Genomic DNA, 23,851 nt, shown 5'->3' on the forward strand with positions numbered 1-23,851 from the left:
TACGCCGTGAAACGATCATCGGCGTATGGTCGCTCGTAAAATTGTCAATGATGATGATTACGGTCCAATTACCAGTTCGCGTATCGCCGCACCAAAGAAAAAACGGCTAGGTGGGGACTGAAATAACGGGAGAGAAAAATAACTTTTCTCGCGCATCCCCCGCGGCTGGCCCCACCGCTAAACGATAATCGTCGCAATTTAGTAATCGAAAATTCCAAATAAATTTACTTCCCGTTACCAATTAACGACGCGACGCATATTACTTGCAGATTGTTACATTGTCCTCGATACATAATGCCCGAGATATCACCGGGCTCCCCTGGTCGAGCCTGAAATCGCTCGATGAATCTTCGGAACCATCAGCTGGCTCTCTACTTTGTGGTTGTGGTCAAGCTCAAATTGCAAGGCGTATAACCGCAGATATCTTCCATGCAACACGGTTTCACTCGAATTTAGTTTGACAATTGGAGAAATCTCCACCTAAAACACTACACGATTTGGACACTGACCAAAATTCGAAGTTTTAGAAGCACTGAGACTCTTCATAATTTTGGTCGTCTATTAATTATTAACATGATATTTAACCTAGTCTCTACTTGCTGCAAAAATTGAGCTAGATGTCTTAAACTAGAAAGACGTTTCACAACATTTTAAGATGGTACTTGGCAAAAGTTTGCCAAAAATTAAAAAGGGTCAATATCCGCAGTTTCTGAACATTTGGACAACTCGTTTTAAATAAAAACTGTTGGTGTTGAAATCTCTATAATGGGTTCATGCTAGACAAAATTGTCCCAATCTCGTGGAGGCGTTTGACAGTACCCGACAGAAAGAAATCCTGATTTCCTATTCAACTCTGAAGCCTAATTCGGAGTGGAGCCGGACTACTCGATTCTCCTCCGAGCAAACAGAACCATGTAATCACAGCGTCGGTATCGAGAGCACCCGGCCGTGAGTGGTTGCCCGTGGGCTCCATTGTTTGCTGCTCTATTTTCCGTTCGCGCGATCTCGTTGCCGGTCGCCTGTAAGGATATTGGAGTCCTGGCGATGCGTATCGGATCTCGAGCAGAAATGGATTGCTCTTAACAGAGAAAGAGAGAGAGAGAGACAGACTGAGTGGTGGTGTTCGTTCGATAAGCGAGCCTGTTCGTAAATAAAACGGAGCCAATAGGTGGCCGTGGATGATCCGGAACATGGGATCGATGAGTAGAGGCGGCTCGTTGTCTTCTTCCGTTGTTCAGTATCTGCCTGAGTGATCTACAACTGTCTACGAGGTCCACGGCGTGTTCCTTTGTCCGTTCTTATGGTGGGTGGCCGGCCAAGATGAATGAACAATAGTACACGTGTACTAATCATGCCAAACTGTCATGTCGCTTGCAGAGGAACAACGGTGCGCGAGCTCTCGCGCTCTACTCACTAGCTAGCTAGCTACCTCCTACTATAGTTACACTGGGGAACACGTGGCGCGCGAGCTGCGACCGCGTTGTTTCGCCGGTTGATCTAATCTGGCGAGGACGATGATGGATCGCGCTTTTTCACGAGGATAATGGACTCGTTCCGAAGTGCCGGCCACGCACCGGTCCTCCACGTTAACCATCGCTACAGCGACGCCACTCTGGAACCGTTTCCGCGGAAAAAACGCGACGGTGATACGATCCCGCGGCAGATACCGGTGATAATAGAAAACGCGGCGTGTGGTCCGGGCTAGTCTATCTAGCCGGACTCTGTTCTAGCAGCTTTTTCTGCGGCGAGTTCGAAATACTGTACTCCAGTCTATGAGATCTAGGTGGACAATGATCAGTTGACAGATTGTTGGCTGGGTACAGTGATATTAATCCTGTTTTATTAGACGCTATTCCCCCATTTTCGGCGACGAGATTTCCCACACTTCCTCCACGGTTACTGTATTCCCCTCAATTTCTCCTGTCTGGTGATTTCTCCTGTCCAGTGCTGTATTTGTGTCGGACTCAATAAAGTTGATCTCTAAGAAGTAAGTTCAAAGATAGGTAAATGAAAATTATGAACCTACTGAACCTATCGAAAGAATCTACCTTGGTTAATTAGTACAATTGTCCGCATTTCGTTCCGGAAACCGTTCGCGCCAGTCGTCTCCTCTTGCGAGATCCCAGTGCTCGGCGCGGTATCTATGACACAGTTAGCACTCCCCATAAATCACGAACCAGCAAAAAGAGGATCTAGCGTCGCGCGGAGCAAGTACAGCGCCAGCGTCCGGGAGACAAAAAATTCATTGGATAGAGGCACGGATCGCGATCGGCTCGGCTCTCGCGATAAGGCATGGCTTGGGCAAGAATGTATCGGGACGGGACGCAGCGCAGGGTGTCGCAGACGGGGCAGATTGAATCAGAAGGTGGAGCAAACGATGCGGAGGGACGTCGAGTCGCGTTCCGTTGTTTCGGTCTGAAATAGCACGACAGTTTGGCATGACGGTTACACGTGTACTATTGTTCGTTCAATCCGTGGCCACCCACCTTAGACGTGTGGTACACGCACCGGAGGAAGCAGAAAGATCGAGTAGATCCGAGAGAAAGCCAGGCAGATATGAAATAAACGGAGACAAGGCGATCCCTCTGCGCACTGCCGAGATCCACGGCACGGAGAGCCGCGTGTATTATCGTCGCTATTATTACGCCTTCGCCACCCCCGACACCGTCTTGACGGACAGTACGACAGACAGGTTTCTGCCTCCTATCCTTTCCCTTTCTCTCCATCTCTTTTACTCTTGGCTTCGTCTCGCTAGCTGGCCGCCACTTTTCCCTTTCGTTTTTCCCAAGTCTATGTCGACTTTTTCTCCTTACCCGGAGATGGAAACTCTGCTCGCGTTCTCGTGACACTCCGCGATTATTAATAAGGCTCTGCCTCTAGGCGGCGAGCTGTGCATTTAATTTGTGTACGCTCCACAGTGGTCAATTTTCTAAAATTTCTTGTTAATTTCAATGTTCATAATGGTGACATTGTTTTCCCAAGTTGTTCACTAGAATTTAATTTTTGTTTGTTTTGAAACATTTTGTTATTTTTCTCATTCAAACTACAACGTAACCAGCAGGTGATTATCAAAGAAGTTTGCTGATGTAACATAAGTAAACTAGATTTTGTTGGGACACTTTTCATTCAAAATATTTAGTATAAGAACAATAACAACGAACTCAAAGTAATGTAACTAATAATACTAATATAATTATTAAAAGGTTACAGTAAAAATTTATCTCTGAATCTGATTTTATGTATTTATGAATGAGAAGTCGTGATTTAGAATAGTAAAAACACTAGAAGAATTTCAAAATACTGTTACATAATTTTCAATCTATTATTAAATATATGAAGATAGAAAATAAATTTCAACTTCACTCCAGTTTGTTGCAATTCGGATAGAAAAAGTTTTCATTTTGCATAAAGATCCGTTGAAGAAATTTTGTTACGAATTTTTCAGTCTTTTAGAAAGGAGAAAATTCACGCATCTTATTGCCAGTCATTAAAAATTCCATTCAGAGTTTAATTTGACATGAAGAGCGGTGCGCGGTATATTTAGAACGGTTTCGAAGGAAGTGTTCCAAAGTTATTTGGCAATGGCATAAATGACAACCGGGTGGATGTCGAGAGAGAGATGGAGTGGATATAAATGACGTATTATTTCGTCACGCATGCATTGTTGAATCTGCACGTGAAATATAATTTGAAGGGATCGCTCGGTGTGACGCTCGCCCGGCGAACAGAGACGCCTCTTTTGTCCGAGGCTATTCGTCGACGAGGGCGTCGAGATGCTGGCGGACAGTTACAGGAAACATAGTTGTCATGAGATGTGCTCTTTTGTGAAATACAAAGTGATATTAATCGCCGCATGTTTGACGAACAATTCTATTCCGGGCGCTGGTCTTCCTGGTTGGCCGCCTGTCCCTCGGCTTGGAAAGATATATCGGGTTCATTTTCCGAATTTATTGCTGACCAGCTTCGTCGCGATACAACAAGGCCATGGATGGATCTAAACGATCCTCTATATCGCGAATATTTGTACTATTTTCAAAATTCATTTTTTTTAATGATCTGCATCAATTTCAAGAAATAGCACCTGAATAGAAAATTCTCCCCTTCTTTAACAATTTTAATAAATTGGCGATAATACTTTTAATAGTTTTAAACTTCACCGACCCATTTTTGTTAGAAATGCATCAAATTCGCAGTCTAATTATATTATAATAGATATATCATTATTATGTCACATCTAGTGGTCTCAAATAAGAGACACAATTATGAACATTTGAACCACTTCTATATTATAGAAGTGAGAATAATATTATCATTACTATAAACCAGAGTTGGGCAAACGCTAGTCACAATTATGATTATTGACTAATAACTTCATAAGCTCTACAAAAGTGAGTAATTAATTAATGACTAAGTAAATACTTGTGCGTGACTATGAGTAATAACTATATACATCAGTATTGGGGAGCGCATTGACTAATGAATAATGACTAAATTTTTATTAAGGAGGAATATTGAATACTGACTATAATGGAATAATTAATGACTAAATACGCAATCAGAATTTCACTATGATTAATGACTAAAAATTGTTATAAGTTAAAATGAGACATAATAATAACAAAAAATATCCTTTTAGTTTATAAAAATACAAATCATGACACGTTTGGTCACTGCAAATTCCGATATAGTTTAAGTATACATATTAATGTATGTTAATCGCACAATAGTGACTGATGACTTTGAATATTGATAACGATTACTTAGAGTTGTGACTAACTAGTGCCATTGTAGTTATGACTAACTTATCAAAAAGTTTTAACTAACTTTTTTAAGTTTTGACTAACAATCAATCAGACTGTTAGTCATTTTCAATTATTAGTTGATTTTTGCCCAACTCTGCTATAAACTATATAATCATTACTACACAAACGTTTATTATTCAATTAATAGTGAAGTTATGTCAAGTGAAGTTACAGTTCGTCATTATGAGACAGCTATACTTTTTTACATTAACCCTTCGTGATTTCAGAACACTATATGTAATTCGTGAAGTTGCGAACATGAAATTTATTATAATTATGCACATAACAGAGGCCCAATATTATCCATTTTCCCCATTATTTAAGACTGTACTCCTGTAAGGAAAATATTCTGAGTACTTTATAGTATCCTCGTCCGTAAAGTGATAAAGGAATCTGAAATTGTGTGTTCTCATCTGCTTCACCAACACGCAACGTCTACAATCCACGCATAAAGCAAAAATCCACCGCCACATGTTACAACGTAAAGAACGAATGTTCCACCCTCGTAACTACGGTTGCGCGTTTGCTACCACTCGAGGAACTTCCTGAACATTTCTCCAGCCTGCGAACTTTCATTTTTCCCAGCCACGCACTATTCTTCTTGCTGTTCTTCTTCAGGCTAGCGCAACACTCCTCGGGGAATCGCTTTAGTCGCATTCCTCTGGCAAGAGACGTTAAGCGTAATTCCGCGAGGCCTCTGCCTCTGACGCTTGCTACGAGCGAACGGCAGCGTCGATGACGGCGTTATTGCCACCCTGCACGCCGCAGCTTAACGCGATCGCTGACTGAGACCAGCCGTTATCTGAGAATAGGCTAGGGGCGGAGAGGCCGCGGTAAAATTGGTTGGAAATTATGTGTACCCGCATTCGCGTATTCGTTTTTCGAGCCCCGCGCTCTGGTTGGCGCCGCCGTTGCCGCATAAGTACTTTATCGTTCCTCGTTTAAGCCGGTATTTCGCGTGTATCGTTTCCTAGAAGAGCCCATTCGCAACGAATTTTGCCCTCTTTTTCTTGCGGATCTCTCAATAGTTTCTTCCGGAGAGCGATTAGTTGTAATTGCCAATGCTAATCGGTATCATTCGCGGCGCAGCTGTATATTAACACCTTGTGATTTGTGGGGTAATTATTCCCTGCTTTGTTGTCAGTAACTTCTTAGCAAATTCAGAAAGATCATGGCAGCTGTTTATTTGCTATTAAAATAGAGTAGGCATGTAATAACCATAGAAACTTGGACACTATCTGAGTGGACGTTACAGGAATTTAGGTGTAGTTTAACCATCGGGACTAGCAAAATTTGAGACCATTTTGATCCATTGTTATGTTATAAACGTTCCATGTACATTTTAATTGAATTTACATTGTACATTTTAATTGATTACATAGAAGGCATATTTATATACTATATATAAACTTGAACTTTTTCATTTTTTTCGCAGCTATTTTCAAATACCAGATTGTAAGCAATGTATTCGACGAACGCGTGTTGTTCAAACGTAACAATCTGGCTTCGTGTAATATTTTTACAAAAGAATGAATACAAAATACATTTTTAAACACTAATTTGAGGCGCACGCCGACCCTGAAGCGTTAATAAAAATCTCTTTAGTCTATTGTTTTAAAAAACCTCTAATAAAAATGTCCCTTCGATTTTACCTTCTTCAGACAACCGCATACAAGTTTCTAAAAAACAAACTGGCACAAACTGCGGCAGCCCCCGCTGGTTCGCGGTGCCTCACTCACGATCCGCGTCCAATCGTAACCGTCAACCCCCTATTTCCCAGTTTGCTCTGTCGCAAAAAGGGAAAAGGAGAAAGCTGAATAATCAATCAAAAGAATCATTCCAGAAGAATGAGTTCGACTCGGTAGTCCTTCGAGGGGATCGCAGGAACGCGTTGGACGGGGGCCAAAGGGGGCTCGAGGGGCACGCGACGGTATGGGACGTCTGCTTGAAATAGTAGCTTTGGAATTATGTATCAGCCGTGCTTGTGACTGTGGTTGGCGTTAGTGATGGGAGTGATACAATTCTTTCTCATGATTTTCAAGTTATTTGGTAATCAATAGACTGCGGATCTTTATACAAAATAAAACTTGTCTGCATCGATTGCAAGAAATAGAAACCAAACTGAATGTTATTTCTTCCCTTAATGATTTTAATAGAGGAGAAATCATATGTTGACATTTTCAATTTTTTCAATTTTCCAATAATTCTGAATTTCATTTACTGAAATTTGCTATAAATGCATAAAGATCCGCAGTCTAGTAATCAAATACACCTGCTCAAAAGTCATAGGACGCCCTTTAACACTAGGTTTACGGAGGCCTAGAGATAACTATTTCACATTATTTTATGAATATAACAAGAATGTGTCTATCCAAATTTTTGGCCATTTTTCCAATAGTATATACCCCAAGAAATAAATTTGAATTAAGAATATTAGAACCCGTTATTTTTACGTGTTCCGTAAACCTAGTGCTAAAACCGAATAACTTTTCTAAAATTGCATCAAGCGATCTGAATGTTTTTGAGCAAATAGATGCATTCCTTTATAAAATTACTTAATAAAACTTACATGAAAGAATAATAAAAAGTACTTTTTAACACATTTCTATTTGAGCCCGTAATGAAAATGTAAAATATGTGTCGTGTAGATCTATGCTGCGCGGAAAAACATGACATGCATCCAAATATGTTAGAATTTGTGGATTTTTCCACTTGCAACCGCTTGTAGCTCGTGCGTACATTAATCGATTTCGATGAAATGTTCGGTATGTGTATAACTATTGTAACATAGATCTACAAGTCATTTTAAATTTTCATTAGGGGCTCAAGTATGTATGTAGAAAAGTTTTAAAAAGTGGCTTTTTTTTTATTTCTTCACGTAATTCTTACCAATTGCAGTTTTTTTTTAACAATCTTCTTGCACGTCATTTAGTAAATAAATGCTTCTAATTTTTCAAAACAATGCAGGTCGTCTGGTCCAATTTTAAGAAAGTTATTCTGATAGGGCATTCGAATATTTTGGTGGGCTGTATGTACTTATAGTATCGTACATTGCTATTAGGAATCGGTACTAATTGAGAAGGATCATGCCCATCGCTAGTCGGCGTACAACGCGGATGGTAGACAGCCAGGAAGATTGTAACGTTTCGTGCGTCGCGACGCGACGGCTGCTGCGAAGGCTGCGACAAGCGTCGGTCAGGACGCCGTCGTTCCGCGCGATCGGACAGAGAAAGAGCGTCCAAAGACAAATGGGGAACGAGAGCCAGCCGGATCGCGTGGGTGGCTGTCGGTCTGCTGGCTGAAACGCGGATCGAAATATTGTGGCGACTTGTGCGAACGGGTGGTTCGTTAAACCAACAGAGACACGATATACCAGTTCTGGTGTGGCTAACACACTGTCGTCCGGCCGAGAAAAATCGTATGTAGTAATTAGCTCTGATATTAATGGCCGAGTTGACTGTTCTGATTAGCAGGCTGTGGAGCATGGTAGAATGACATGAATATAAAAACACTGAGAATTGGACGTTTTCGTTGAAGGGTTAGAACCAAGAACGTAAATAATTAACCTTCGCACTGTAGAGACTGCGTAGACTCACATTGTTTATTATTTCTTTATCGTAACCAGTGTGGGTCAAATTTGGAAGAAATTATTTATTTGTTTAAAATGATGTTCTTAACGGGGTAGACTAGTTCTTCCAGGATTGCAAGGGTGCGGGATGCGCCTTCTCATTTCTCGATAATGCAAAGATGGGGGTTTTAAGTAGTCAAATGCGCTGGATGAAAGATCAATCTAGGCCGCGATCACCCTCAAATGTCCTATTTTTACGTTTACGAAGCATAATTTGCATTATTCGGAAACATACAGCTGCGAATGTAGCTACAGTAGGACCTCCATAAACAAATATATATTTAAATATGATTATATTATGAAAGGAAATAAATTTTTTAAAATAAAAAATTTATTTTGGAATATAATGTACATTTTAATTATGTCCCTCGGGTCTCGATTATCCATCGAGCCTTAATTTATCAGGGCTGTTTGTCTCCCTGTTTAAATACGAACAATGCAAATTACGCCTCGTAAACGTAAAAATAGGACTTTTGAGGACGGTCTCGGCCTAGATTGATTTTTTATCTAGCGCTTTCCACTGTACTGAAAAGCCCCATTTTTGCATTATCGAGAAATGAGAAGGCGCATCCCGCACCTTTGCCATCCTGGAGACGAGTCTATCCCGTTAAGGATCTACTTTGTGGTTTGTCAATTTAAATGGCACGATTTCTCCACGAATGTGTTTTGTTTGTTATGTCAAAAAGGAGAAATATAATTAACACAGCAAAATTACAATAATCTGTAGTTTTTGTTAAAGGTATACATGTGATGAAGCACAGTAGGAAGACGATAACTTGCACGTAATGTGATAAAATAATATAATTATAAAAAATAATAAATGTTTGATGTCATAAAAACATTAAATTGATTTTATTTCGAATTTAATTAAAGTTGAATTTCTATAACTTCCTTTAAACAGCAGAGAATGATCTACAACGTTTCTGCCAGTGCAATGGTCGATTACGAGTTTGTCGGGGCTCGCAATCAGACACAGTCTTACTTATGACTTTCACAATATTCATACAGTTAAAAAAATGGCGTAGATTAAACATCAACTGATAACAAGATTCAAGCGAGATCTTCATTGAACACAGTAGTCGTATGATCTGATTAAAAGGTGATGGTGCAATTTATCTGATTCAACCACCCTTGATAATATACGCACGTATTGAGATAGGGTAACTGCCTCAGGTGGTCTCGTGGATTGTTACATACCTTATCTAGAGCACCTACATAGAGATTCCTCTGATATCTCATGAGTTTTCATTATTACCAGCGTCAGGTTATTTATTTAAAAACCTCTAATAAAATATAAAATAAAATATACCGTTAAATGAGTAAAGCATTTATATTAAGATATTAATGTGCTGTTTAAAAAAGTTCGAAACAGTGCATCTTTTCCTGGGTCCTGGGGTTAGATGCTCTCCTAATTAGGGATAGATGCTCTCCTAATTGGTGATAAGATGTACTTCTTTCATTTATAGCTTCATTTCCCTACTTCTATTTCTTTTTTCTACCACACATATTACATAAAGTAGAATACATAGTACATGTTTCATGGAGCCATTTGAGACATTCTGAACAACAAATCGAATCCACTGCAGATGTGAGAATTGAATAGTAATCTTCCAAACATTCGATACAATAGTTATCAGAATCTTCATGACTGTTTATGAACTTTTCCATTGGTTTTATGCTCGAGTTTTCTTCGTTAATTTCTGCCTTAGTCGAAAGTTTTACATTTTACTTTCTTGGTCTTACCCTTAATTCTGTTATACATTAGTAGCAATCCAGTATTGTGTTTTGTATTTTTCTGTAGTGTTTTTTCTTCGTTCCCTTCTTTTATTTTATTCAATAATTTTCTTTTGCTTATATTTCCTGGACTAGTGAATACATGAGCAATATTTCTCTATAGAGCAATAAATATGAATCAAAGTATATGATGTTAATAAATAGTGTGTCAAAGAATAAGTCTCAGTTTTAATTTATCGCTTTATAATTAATTTAAAAAAGAACAATTAACTGCTGACTAAAACAACTGCCTAGTAAATACACTAACATAATTATTTGTGCATCTACAATAAGAACTAGTACAAAAAATGTTGTCATAACGTGATGAAAAATCGTAAAGGAGAAACCACTGTCACTATTTAAGTCGATACTGATAGTTAAAACCGTAAGAACACGTAATAACATTTGTACTTACTACTTACAAAAATATTTTTATAATAATATAATAAGTTGTTATACTTCTGTTACGCTTAAATGATACAATACACGTGTTCTTCGAAATGAGGTTATTTGCAAAGGTTAAAACGATGTAAATGACAACCAAAAACAGTTGAGAATCGTTCAGTATCGCTACAATAAAAATTGGTGCTTCTCATCTAGTGATGAAATGACCCTACGAAAATATTATTGTGTATGAACATTAACACTAAACCTACCAACAGGTACTTACGTTCCAGGTTTTTTATTTGACAATTAGAAAAATAATAAACCTGATTTCATAAGAAACGATTCTACAAATATCTTTAATAGTGCACGTATTACAATAGGAGCCGCATAAAGTCTAAATAAAATCAATCTTGTCATTTTTATAAGGGAACATGTACCAGTTACTTTTCAGGCTCGGTAGGTTTTAGCGTTAATGTGATTCACATTCACACTAACTCCTAAACAACGGTAGGTCATTTCACAAAGCAGGTTCTCGCCGAGGTTTTCCGCGGGTTTCGCACGTGGGTTCCGCGAATTGTCGCTGGTGATGGTCGAACACCATGAATCGGAGAATCGCGAGAGGGACTCTTAGGAACGAAGAGGGAACGCGCTTGTCGGAGAGCCAGACGTCGCCGGCAATAACTTGTTACACCCAACCACTTGTTGCACGCCTCTCAAAATTCTTCACGCCTCGCCGAGCAATTTTACCGTAAATTGCCTCTTCGGTAAAAAAAATCCCTCGCTGGCGTATTTCGCATTGGCGCCGCTCTCGGACCGGGCTCTCGTCCAGGAAACTGGTCGCTCGCTTGTAAAATTGCGACCGGGGAACGACCAAAAAGGAAGCCAATAGACGCTCGCGAAGCAACAAATTGAGAGGTTTTACTACGAGGCCGGCACACGCAATCGTTCCGTCGCTGTTTGTTTATCAGCCGACATCGACAGAGTTTCCTAGCCAAGCCAGCACGAGGACTCCGACCGAGGCTTTTTTCCCTTCGCTTCTCGACACCCGGAAATCGCGAGTTAGCCGAGGATCTCTGCAGCGTGTGCTGGCACTCGAAGTCAGGGGATTCGCTTATTATGAACGAAGTTCCGGTGTAATCGATTCTGTGATCGTGAAGGGAGTAATTACTTGGGAGACGCACGCGGCAAAACGCGAGGCGAAACGCGAGACGAAATTCTTTGGCGCGATCATTTCATCGGGAAATTCTGGTTGATACAGAAAACATTTGAACACTACATTTCCGGTTCGCGAGAGATTGTCAATATTGGAACTATGAAGGTTTCGTTAAAAACAATATTGAAACAGCAAATTTGGAAAAGACCAACGTTAATCCCAAAGAATATTCGAAAATAAAAAGAATTGATTCGTAAGGATTTCAAGAACGTTCTTCTCGCAAGAGTTAATAAAAGAAGAATTATTTTCAATGTACTCCACAATTAGTTTTAATAAAATGCCACAAAATTCATTGCACTTTGGTGAAAGACTACCAAAGAGTGTCTTCTCGAAGAAACATGTCGCAGAAATCAAATTCGCACGAGCAAATAGAGCGTTTAAACACCGATATCTTCCGGCTCGTTATTTCCATGCGGCGAGGTCCGGTAAAAAAGCGACGTTTCCATTAAAATTTACTAGCGAGGTGATCTACGAGCCAGGAATATTAATTTCAGTACCTCGGCGCGCTGCCTTGATAAATTAGCTCCGCAAATGACCATGAATGTACGTACCGACGTTCGCGTTTACCGTGTCGGCGGAAAAAAAGGACCGCGGACGATGAGATTGTCATGAGGAAGCGCGGATACTTGTAGCGCACTCGCGTGAACGCGTCACGCGATTAGTCTTCTTTTTTAAAACCGTCCCTGAATACCGTTTTATCGGTCGAATTATCTGTCCTCGTTAACGCGAGTACAAACTATAGCAGGCTTTAACGTCAATTAAAACGATCCAATTCGCCTAACACGATGTCCCATCTTTCTCCCTACTTTGTTTATTAATTAACTTCTTTCCGAAGCCATTCGCCGGGACTGTCAGCGTTACCAGAGGCCATTAAAATGCGACAAGATATAAATCTCACGGCTAATGCATCGTAAAATCGTTGCTACGCGAAGACTTTATTGATTACTTCGCATTTTTCCTTGTTTAATAATATGTATCAGGTAGCAAAGCGGCGTTTTAAGTACGTTACACATAGCGCTTAATAAATCGGTGCCGCGGTGCCTAGTAATAAATAAATATATTTAGTGCGAAGAGTGTTTCGCCGACGTCGATTTCCAACCAGTTTTCCGAATACACTTTTATCCGGCCACAGGCTTAGTATATTAATCAACGCGCGTTTCGTAAACATATAATTAAATTGGTTACTTATTAAAGCTAGTTTGTACCGACGGCGTGTATTGATATTTAGTAACTTCGAATTTATCATGAGACCAGAACGAAACTCGACAGGAAAAATATGCCGGGACATTCGCGGTTTCATAGATTTCGAGTTAATATGCAAAAATAAAGGAAAACGATAACTGGTTATAATAATAAAAGACTACGCGTTACCTGTTGCCCGGAATGTAGTGTATACACCACTGAACAAATTTTCTTGTTTTACATTCTGTGTCACCTTTCGGTATCATTTAAAGGATTATATTAACATTCTTACCGTCATACCAGATCTTGATAAGGTTATGCTTTTGCGTTCGACAGGTGAAGTAACGTTTCTAGGAATTGCAAGTGACTCAATCGAATTTCTGGATCGGAAATATATTTAATTTCTCATCTTGATTTAATCGAGTTTCTTGATCTGGATGTAATCTCTTCGTGTGATCTCTTCTACATTAGATATTACACGGATTATGCTATATTTATAGGATTCGTACGTTTAATGGAGTTTTTTGGTAGAAGTATATTTAATATTCTGTTTGATTTGTATTATAAATTTAGTAGGCTACTAATTTGTAAAAGTTTTTTACTCCAACTAAATTTTACAAACACTATTTAATTTTCTTTTATTGAAATGCACTACCATCTTCCTTTTATTACTACCTGCGCTTTAGAGTGATTATAATATTGTGAATTTCTATGCAAAATAAAAATTGCTCTTACACTCATTGCAAGATACAGCTGCTATAAAAATATTTATCGCTTTGCTTCAAACTTTTAATGCTATAATTAATCTACTGATTTTCGATTCAGATAAATATAAAATCCGTTTGCCTGTCAACATAAAAAAATGGTTGCTGCGAAGAAAATCCTAATCCAGAGCATTAATCTAATTTTTTGCTGAAAAATATGATCAATATAACGTTTCAACAATACCCTACTTTACAGTCGTTAGTTTGAACAACATTTTAAGAAATCCCTGAGTGTGATTCCATTTTGTGAGACGCTGAAAGGACTAATAAGCTCCTAGTAGAAAAAGACGTTCACAAACGGCCAAGTACGAGTATATTATCTGTTCTCGCAGACATCTGGGACATCGAAGACAGCTTCATGTCAATCTTCTAGTTGTAGTACCGCCCCGTGTCGACGAAATTCTGATTTGCACGGATCATTTCTGAGCGACTGCTTTGAAAGGTGATCGGTCGCACGTGAATCTACTCAAGGTTGAAGGACAAGAAGTACATCAAAGAATGTATTATTAGGCTGTGACACGAACTCGCGAAAATAGAGACACCCCCGCGAGTTTCTCTCGCACTTCGCCGGAGCTGTGAACGATTTCTTGATGAGCACGGGGACAGAATGTGTATAAATAACATTTTGTTCCTTCTTCGCGTTTCCTTCTTCGGAATCTTCGAAACGGCGAAGAAATTTCAAAGTATATACATTCTATTTACAATTATTCGCCATAGATAATTTTTTAATACACTGACTGTCTCTCCGTGGTGTTCATAAAAGTCACACGATATTAGGACAATTATTATACAAGGTGAGTCACCTAACGTTGCCACCTCAAATATCTTTGTTGTTTTTAAAGCCTAAGTATGAAGTCTACAAATAAGAGGGGGGGCTTCGAAAATTAGTGAGCGATTAACGAGTGGACTGCGAATTTTTGGATGGGTAATTATAGTCACTGAATTCCTAATGAAAGGGACTATCATTGTAGGTGTTTAGAAATGGTGCTTCCATTTTAAAAAATGAAGGTGACCTCGATATCTCTAAATAAATCACATAAAAACAAAAATATTTTTGATATCATGTGTGTCCCACTCAACTTTGTTAACAAACATATTTGAGGTGGCAACGTGTGTTGCAGCAATCATTTTCAGGAGCCTCTTGTACCTTGTAGATACTAACACAGCTCGGTTTACTTAATGCATCGTAATAAAAATTGATTTACAAGTTTGATATTAGATTTAGAACAATTTTTATATAATAATAGAAGAATAGCAAAGTTTAGACTTATACAGCAATTATTTTCGTGAGCTTCGTGTACCATGTTGATCTTAGCAAAGCTCGCTTATTTAATACATAGTAATAAAAATTGTTTTTTAAGTTTAATACAAAAAATAATATCAAGCATATACGACTGACGTAGCAGTTGAATTTTTATTGAAATTTATAAAGACTTTGGGACACCGTTAACCCTCATACGCTCCTCAGAACTAGTTGCATACAAGGACTCAGGATAATATTTCATCCATTTTTGCCTTACACATTATAAATCAACAAAATATATTTTATTTATTGCGCTACATTTTAAAGAAATATGTTTCACAACACAAACAGAAAGGGATTAATCATTTTACAGTAAAAAAATACCAAATGGGTAAATTTTCACCGAGAGGAACGTATCAGGATTAACCTCTCGTATTGTTTCCTAGAATGATTAGAATTTCTTCATCCTTAACAGACTTCTAGCAGAAAAAGACAATTGATATTTATCGTACGTATACAATCACTTGAATGCTTAAATATTCCCAACAGACGAATTAAATTTACCATTAGAAGAAACCTTCATCACGTATCTGCGACCGCACGGGAAGGGGTTAATGATATTCTAATAAGTGTTGCAGAAAAGAGCACATGAATTTTATAACAGGTCAGTGTCAGCGTTTAATCAGAAAACAGATAAAATAACGTTTAGCGTCAGAGTTTATTAAAATTCCCGTTGAACCGCGTTTCACTGATTATACGACACTGTACATACGTCGAATCGAACGACATTTGGATACATTGTGAATAAATAATCACGAGTGTATATAAATAGCACTGGGGACTCGATACCTGTTAATCGAGGATGAATGAGGAACAATATTTGATGCGACAGTTTACAATCTACGAGCATACTTCCTCGCAAGCTGCTATCTACGACTGTGAGATCCTTGCGCGTCGATAGCGGTGTGTTGCTTTACGGTCGAGCAGTGTCCACCGGTTGACGGAGGATCGATCGATCGGCTGAATCGATGCGATCTTCGTTGGTCCGGCGATGTCTTACTCGGTCCCTTCTCACCACCCACCGGACTAATGAACTTGTACGACACGGCAACCTCTCGGGTTCTTGGCAAAAATCGTTTTCACGCATGCAAACGAGCATCTCGTCATTAATTAGCATCAACGTCGCCGGGTCCGATGTCCGTACAACAGCCGTGCTATAGCCCTGGTATGTCGGCTTGATGTATAATGACAAACCTATCCTTGGCGGCGGATCATTCAGCTCGATCAGATTTTCTCTCGGCGATTGTTCGTTCTGTCACAGAAACTGATTTTTCGAGCAGACATTCAGTAGTAAATGCACGGCTTTATTAGACCGGCCAGTAATCATTGTAATTACCTTATCGCGATACCCGAAGGCAATTATAGTCGTCAACAGAGGGTACGAATTACTTTGATTGGATCTCGTAATTTTCGGAGTCTTCGCGCTCTTATTCGCTGCGCCGCGTCGCGTCGCGCCGACACACCGCGTTATCTAAGAGGTTGATGGAGTTGATTAGATTTTGATTGATCACGCCGGGTCACGGGTTGACACCGAGCGGGATAACGATCCCAAGAGGTGATGAAGAAACCTGCAAAATTTCAGTTAATGGCCGGGTACTGTCGAGGAAGCGAGATTTATCAACCGCTGAAGTGTTGTATCCTTTGTGCCAGGAAGTTTTAAATAACCCGCGATCGGGTGCACGACTTGTAATCGTCAGTCTTGCGTAACGTAATGGAAATTGCTAGTGAACGGCCGATGTTGTTAATTAATAGAACGATCGATGCATCCATCAATGGTTGAACGGCTAACGCACGAAATTGTAATTGAAAATCCCTCAAATAAGAACTTGTATTGTCATTATGTTACATTTTTTGCTTTTTGCTTTTTGAATTGTGCGTTTGAGAGTTAACATCGTTTTGTGTTCAAATTTGAAATAAATATTAAGGGAACTACAATGTAAATTTTAAACAATATAAATTTTAACAAACTGTATTGCCTTAAAACAGAAGTCAGTTACCTACTGGATCCAATAGAACAGATTTCTAGGTCCAAGAAGAATTCTAGATCCAATAGAAAAGATTCTAGCTTTTTATACCTACATACCGCCCACTTTTGTCTCTGTCAGTAGTAAAATATTCTAACCGCCCACCGGTTCCAAAGTAATGGTGATTTATGAAGTAGGGAAGTAACATTACTTTATAACATTTATAAAGCAGAGTTACAGCAAGTTACAGCATATAATAATAATTACTTACCAAATAGTAAAAGTCAATTAAATAAAAAGAAGGAAAGTGCTTCAGTATCGGACAAAACCCCTACCGCCCATCATGAAAGCTGGAACAGCCACTAGTGGGCGGTAGAGATCAGGTTGACTACCTCTGATCTATACAAAATCTCACAACATACATTTAGCAGCGGTGATATCCGACACAATTTCTGTTGTGCAGATTACCATGAAATTTGAGCACGTTCTACAAACGTTCGTTCTATTTGTTCGAAAGCGGAATTCAACGGATTGATCAACTGGCATATCTGATTGCGAGACTCCGCATTTATCCGCGTCGGATGCCGGTGCTTGATGGCTATCTCGTGAAAAAGCGAATGCCCCGCGCGGCCAACGAAACTAATAATGTCTCGCGCTGCCAATAAGTTTATCGAGAGAGAAGTTTTCGGCGCGGCTGAAAAATCAGGAATCTTGATTGACGGCGGTATGCGGCACGGTGATTACCGTAAACCCACAAATAAACTTCCGTAAACGTATTCCGCCGTAACGAAACGCGCTGCCATTCGCGAATCAACGGCCTGGCCGTCCCCCTTTCTCCGTCTTTCTCTTCCTGTGACAGTCAATCGCGACTGGCATCGCGACTTGGCAACGTGACGGGACAGCCCGACAATGGCGAAAAAAGTGCGCTGGCGTGTCGAAACGAACGGAGGAAGGGATCCGCGAACGGCGCAGATATATCAATCCGAGTTAGTATGAATCTCGCCGACAGGTTTAAGGCTCGCGGCCCAAACAAGTCTCGGACAGGTGCGATTCTTATGAAAGAACCGTGACGTACACGCACGGGGCCCGGCTCCGAGCACGGACCTGTGTGCGCACCTGAACAAGCATTATCCTCGAGCGCAGCCGATCACGGTGCCGAGCACGTTGAATTAGGTGGAAAGGCAAACAGCAACTACGGGTACGTGGGACCGGTGACATTTCGCGGGGACCATTAATAAACCGAACACTTAATCGGGCTTTTCCTCTTCCGCGGCCTCGAGGAACTCTATTGCTGATCCTGAGAGCGCCAGGTGTGGGAACTAGGAAGATCCGATGGGATTTAGTTACCCTATCACATGATAAAAGATAACAATTACTCAGATTTGTTCCGACAACTGGACAAAATGCGTACATCACGCTAGTCGGTGGGCTACGAAAGAATCATTGACTGAATGATCCATACAGACTGCGAGGTAGCACTAACTTTCCAGAGAAAGATGTTTCAGACATCTGGTTCCCCTTTTATGTGGCATGAATTCGTGTAAATCATTTTTACAACGATTTCTAACACGTATTTCTACGTACGAGATTTTTCAAGTACGGTTTATTGATCTTTATACAGATTTTTAAAGCGTGTTTTATTTATTCTCACGAGGATTTTAACGCGCTTCCTACCGTGCAACAAGTGGACTAAGTGCATCGGTATATGTAAAACTTATATTAAAATTATATTAAAATAATAAGTTTTGAAAAAGGATTCCGCTGTTTCATTGAGTAGTTCTAAGAATATGTGTTATTGCGGATTATCTAATACTTTATTCTAGTACAATACAATTTCTAGATAAAGTTTGTCATTATATCTTATAATTAACTGGGTGCCTCTTTCTTTTGCACAGTAGTGTTGGTTTATAAATCCTTTTAGTACTCACTTTTTAATAATTGTTTCTTTAAATCTCGGCAAACTACATCAGCTTGGTGTATTGTTAGGACTTTTCACTTGCACATATTCATGTTCTTCAATCGACGCTAAAAGAGTTATATATAAACAGCTTTGTTTTTAGTAATACATATACATAATAAAATATGTAAAAAATATATTAATATAACAGTACAATGCGAAATTAACGAACTATACTTACATTTTATAATCACATTAATAGATATAGTCTTCAAAACAAGAATATTTGGAAGTACTTAAATATTTATCATTGTTCGTGTGTGATTGAGTCGAACAATTCATAAAAATGAAGTGATTACACCTTTTTTGCAGTGTGTAATTTCAAACAATTATTTACCGAGTTCATTTATTCACCGAGTTTAGTAACGCACTTTTAGAAAAGTACGTTTTGCCAAATTTCTTTAAAAACGAAGACATTAACTGCGAGATCGAGTTCGACAGCATCGACGTCGACTGACGTCGACATTGACATTAAGAAGCATTCCCGTCATTAAAACTAATAAGTGTATAAAACATGTTAACCAGTTCAAAAACGCGTAACTTTATGTCTCTTATCGCGAACTCTTTAGCACCGATTGACGTACATCGTTGCATACGACAGCACATCAAAGCTGCAAGTTACAATTACTGCGATGTTAATTGCAGTGAGGAGCACAGGAAATGGTTAAATTACAGACCTGCATAAAGTATGCCACAGTGTGGTCACAAAACTAAGGGAATTATTATTCTGTAATGTGAAAACTTCATTTTAAATTTCTGCAAGTTCTTCCAATTTGCGAAGTGTTCAACCAATAATCACTCACGTCAAAAGATAACAGCATCTTATTTATGGAGTTGTTGAGTACGTATAATTAGTAATTGTGACGCGTAATTCGACGATAACCACTGTTGTAAATTTCGTCTGCTTTAATGTGTTTTTTAATTCACATCGTAAGTACACTACATCAGAAAATTAAACGAATACTGAGTTACAACAGAAGGCTTATATACCTTTGAACCTCGAGTAAAAGAAATCTTAAAATGTTCTGCATATACTCATTTTAATTCTCCACTTTTATGTATCTGAACTCAGTTTTATCAAAGTCTCTTTTTCCAAATTCAAAAACCAACAATTTTCGGATACAGTATTCCTTGAATTAAGGGGACATTACACTTTCTCGAGTCGGAAAAATCGACTTTTTAGAAAGTATCATGTTTAAATAATATTCTCTGAAAATTTCAGAGGAAAATGCGACATACTTTCGAAGTTATAGACAATCATAGCTGATTGAACGTAAGTAGATTTTATAATATATGTGAAAATTCTTGTAGTTTTTGTAATCGGCGTGCATGATAACTTAAAAACCATTAAACCGATCGGTCTGAAATTGTAATATGTTCTTCTACACAACAATAGCCCCAATATAGAATAGAATAAATAAGATTGGTTAATTTTTTCCTCAATTTTTAACATTTTGTTTACAAAGAAAATGCTATTTTTGAGACCACCAACTTTGGAGGTCCACCATTTTGTGAATTTCTGCTTGAACAAAATAATTGTAGTCTATAACTGGATAATCCTTTTTTTCAAACGTTCCAGTGACCTGCCAGCAGATCAAAATGTTTTTAATGATTTCCACGAGGCTGCAAAAAATCATTTACAAAATTATATAAAAGTTTTTTCTTGTATTTAAAGACTTCAGATATATGTCAAAAAATTACGGACAAAAGTGTTTTTTCATTACTCTATTAGTCCCATAAAAATTATTCATTTTCGACCAAGAAAGTGTAATGTGGGTTATGAAGATTTGGGTTAAGAAGGTATTCAATAAAACATCGCAACTACTCAGACTTAGCGAAACAAATGACGGCGAACGTGTTAATGGATGACTTCTGATCCCCATTGTTATTCAGACAACGGCTTGGAACGTCTGCTCGGATCGAGAGAAGGGTGGGGATGGACGGTCCCGATCGCGCCGCGATGACGTACGATAAAAAATCTCATTTTCGTTGCACCTTGCGTGCGGTGGGCCACGCCTGCTAAATTACGTTTTTCCCAAATTGCCCCCAGTCACGCCCACTCGTACGTTCTTGACATCGAGAGGGGTTGACGGTCATTAAAGCATACACGGTTCCCTCGCTGGCAGCGATCATTCGTTCGACTTTTAATCCCTCGAAAAAACCGAGCCGTTTGTGGAACTGGCTGGCAAATTGTTTTGTTTGACTTCTGCCGCGCGTCGCAACTTTGTGCGCCGGTGGTTAACGGCGCGCCACGATATTTATGTGACATTATCCCGCTTCATTAATACCGGCACAGAGACCCTGCGCGCAACTTTTGTACCTTTCCTCGTCTTCTATGAATCAATTAACAGTGTCCTCATCGTGTTGCGTCGCGCTCAATTAACTTTCAATTTAAATGCGAAATATTTATTACACCGGCGAGCTAATACATTCATTTTTAATTTCGTTCCGTTTGTTTCGCGGCATCGCCTCTTGAATATGCATAAATCGTGGTTGTGCTCATTACAAAACCGATAAACAATTACGAACACAGAAATAATCGCGCGAGGCTAAATTAAACGGTCACATTAATCTGGTTTTTATCAAATCGGTAATTAGTTGATAAGTTTTAATGGTAATCGCTTCGACCTTCAAGATCAAATCTATATGTTACGTCATGATTACAAATAGGGATAGAACTTTACTGCATCTTGCTCAGACTATGACAGTAAATTATGGAACATTGTTTTTTGTGCACAGTAAAAAGATTATTATAAGACATGTTTAGTACACGACACCGATTCTAATCTTTGTAATCGCTGGACGGTGAATGTTCACCGTACCACATGCATGTATTGAAAAAATATGCAAGATGTTTCAATTGGATTACGTTTTTAAATCACTTTAAAGAAACAATAAATAGAACAAGTTGTTCATAAATTGATAATATACTAAAACTGTCGTGTCATTTGCGTTTACAACAATAGATGAATTTTAGAGTTTTATTCTTGTGTGAAAGATGACGTTTTAAATTTTTACGATACTTAACCATCATAACGAGTATTTCGATTATCGTGCTCGTAATTATCGTGTACGATAATACGGCAGCTACAGATTGTGTTCTCGTAGCAACGTAGAGGGTGAATTCAGTAACGTTGTTGGGAATAATAGTCGAATTAGTAAGGTCATGCCAATGTCTATTCTTAACGTCCATTACACTCGCGGCTTGAAATCCGCCAGTAAATCTGTTATCGCGGCTAAAAGCCTACCGGTCGGGCGTCGCGAAGTGAATTATAACGAGAATATGGAATCTGTCGCGCATCATTGCTGAAATCCCGTCGATTCTTCTGTTCGACTGGCGTGGCCGATTTAGAGTCGAAAGCTGAGACCGAATCTAAACTGTAAAGCACAGAAGAATAAGGTGCGGCACAAGGCTAAAAAGAATGACGCCAGAACGTAAATAGTACCAGATATAGTGCTAATATCTGTCCACTAAAGTGAGCTAATATAATTTTCATAAGTTAACCAGGTTGATATAAAATAGGAATTAAATTTTATAGGTTCACAGATTTCGCAGGTTCCATTTATTGAGAGATATTCTCAATAGAAGCATCAACAAGTGAATTATTCTGTGACGTAATTTCTATCAAAGCCTGTTGTTGATTTAGTACATTCTGAGATTGATCTTGAACGTCTGATGCTGTGCTTCATTTTCTTACTTGGGATGACTAAATTTATAATAGAACTATAAAGAAGGGGGAGGAGGGAAACCGTTTGAAAACCAATACGAAAGATGACTTTATTTTCGTGTTGGAGGTTTTTACCAAAGTCTAATAAATATGAATGTTACGCGTTTTCATTCTATTAAACATTAAAATAAATGTAGCCATACAAAAGATATCCTCTTCTCTTCTACGACATTTTCCGGGATAAAGACGTTCTAATCACTGTAACTGTAAAAGAAGAGGTGCGGCAAGGGGTCAACCCAAATTAGCTCAAGTACGAATAATGTTTGTACAATTTATGTTTTCTTAGGTTGTTAATTTAAATTGTTTCTATTTTTTCAACCGCGAAGGGGACCCTGCGCTGCAGCCCATAAAGACCATGTCTAGACCCGCCGCCGTTCATAGGAGACACCGCTGTAAACCACTGTACAACGTTATACAAGTTACAAGAACACGCGTCGAGAAAATGTAAAACAAATATTCAGTACGTGGCAGCGATATGCTTCTTTCTTTTTACCTGAGAACAAAATGAAGTGACAGAAAACCTTTTCCTGCAAGCACCATGATTTATCGTCTGGCGCGGACAGTTTTCTAGAAAGTAGAATTAAGAATGCGGTAACGTAGACAAGTTGTCCAGAATCTGGACACCAGAACACTGCGACAGCGTGATTAGTCGCGACAGGCAACCTCGTTTCGGGCTGAAAGTTAAAAAGACGCAACGGGGGCAAGCTGGAACGCAACGAACGCGAGCGAGCCATCTGACATTTGGTCATTGTTCACTTCGTTAAATGCATTAGCACGGCTATTAGTCACAATTACCAGCCGAGCTGTCGCTCGCTCGCCGAGACACGCCGCGGATTTTCGGCTTCCCCTTTCTATTGTCATTATGAATGGCGTCCAACGAGCGGATGACTAATTGCTATGCTCCCTGGCCAGAAAATTCAGTATCTTTATCAGAATTTAATTGCATTGCTTGCACAAAATTCAATCGTATCTTCATTCTTTGAATCTTGAGCTTCTAGAAACTCTTAGAACTTTGAAAAAGCTTGATATTTTTAATAAGTAACTTTTAAAGTCCTAATGGTTAGTCTGAAGTTTTGATTGATGATTAGTAGACTGCCAATCTTTATGAATTTATGAAGAAACTGGTTGAACGAAATATGAAACAGTTAAA

The 23,851-nt window shown here is 39.1% G+C and overlaps 1 long non-coding RNA gene across 1 annotated transcript in view; it reads left to right on the plus strand.

The window, feature by feature from the left end:
• LOC143211915 (uncharacterized) overlaps positions 1-23,851 on the plus strand; it is a 135,975-nt gene that overhangs the window by 46,304 nt on the left and 65,820 nt on the right. The gene's annotated exons all lie outside the window — the stretch shown is intronic.

The sequence above is a fragment of the Lasioglossum baleicum genome, chromosome 9, assembly GCF_051020765.1.
Source record: "Lasioglossum baleicum chromosome 9, iyLasBale1, whole genome shotgun sequence".
NCBI lineage: Eukaryota > Metazoa > Arthropoda > Insecta > Hymenoptera > Halictidae > Lasioglossum > Lasioglossum baleicum.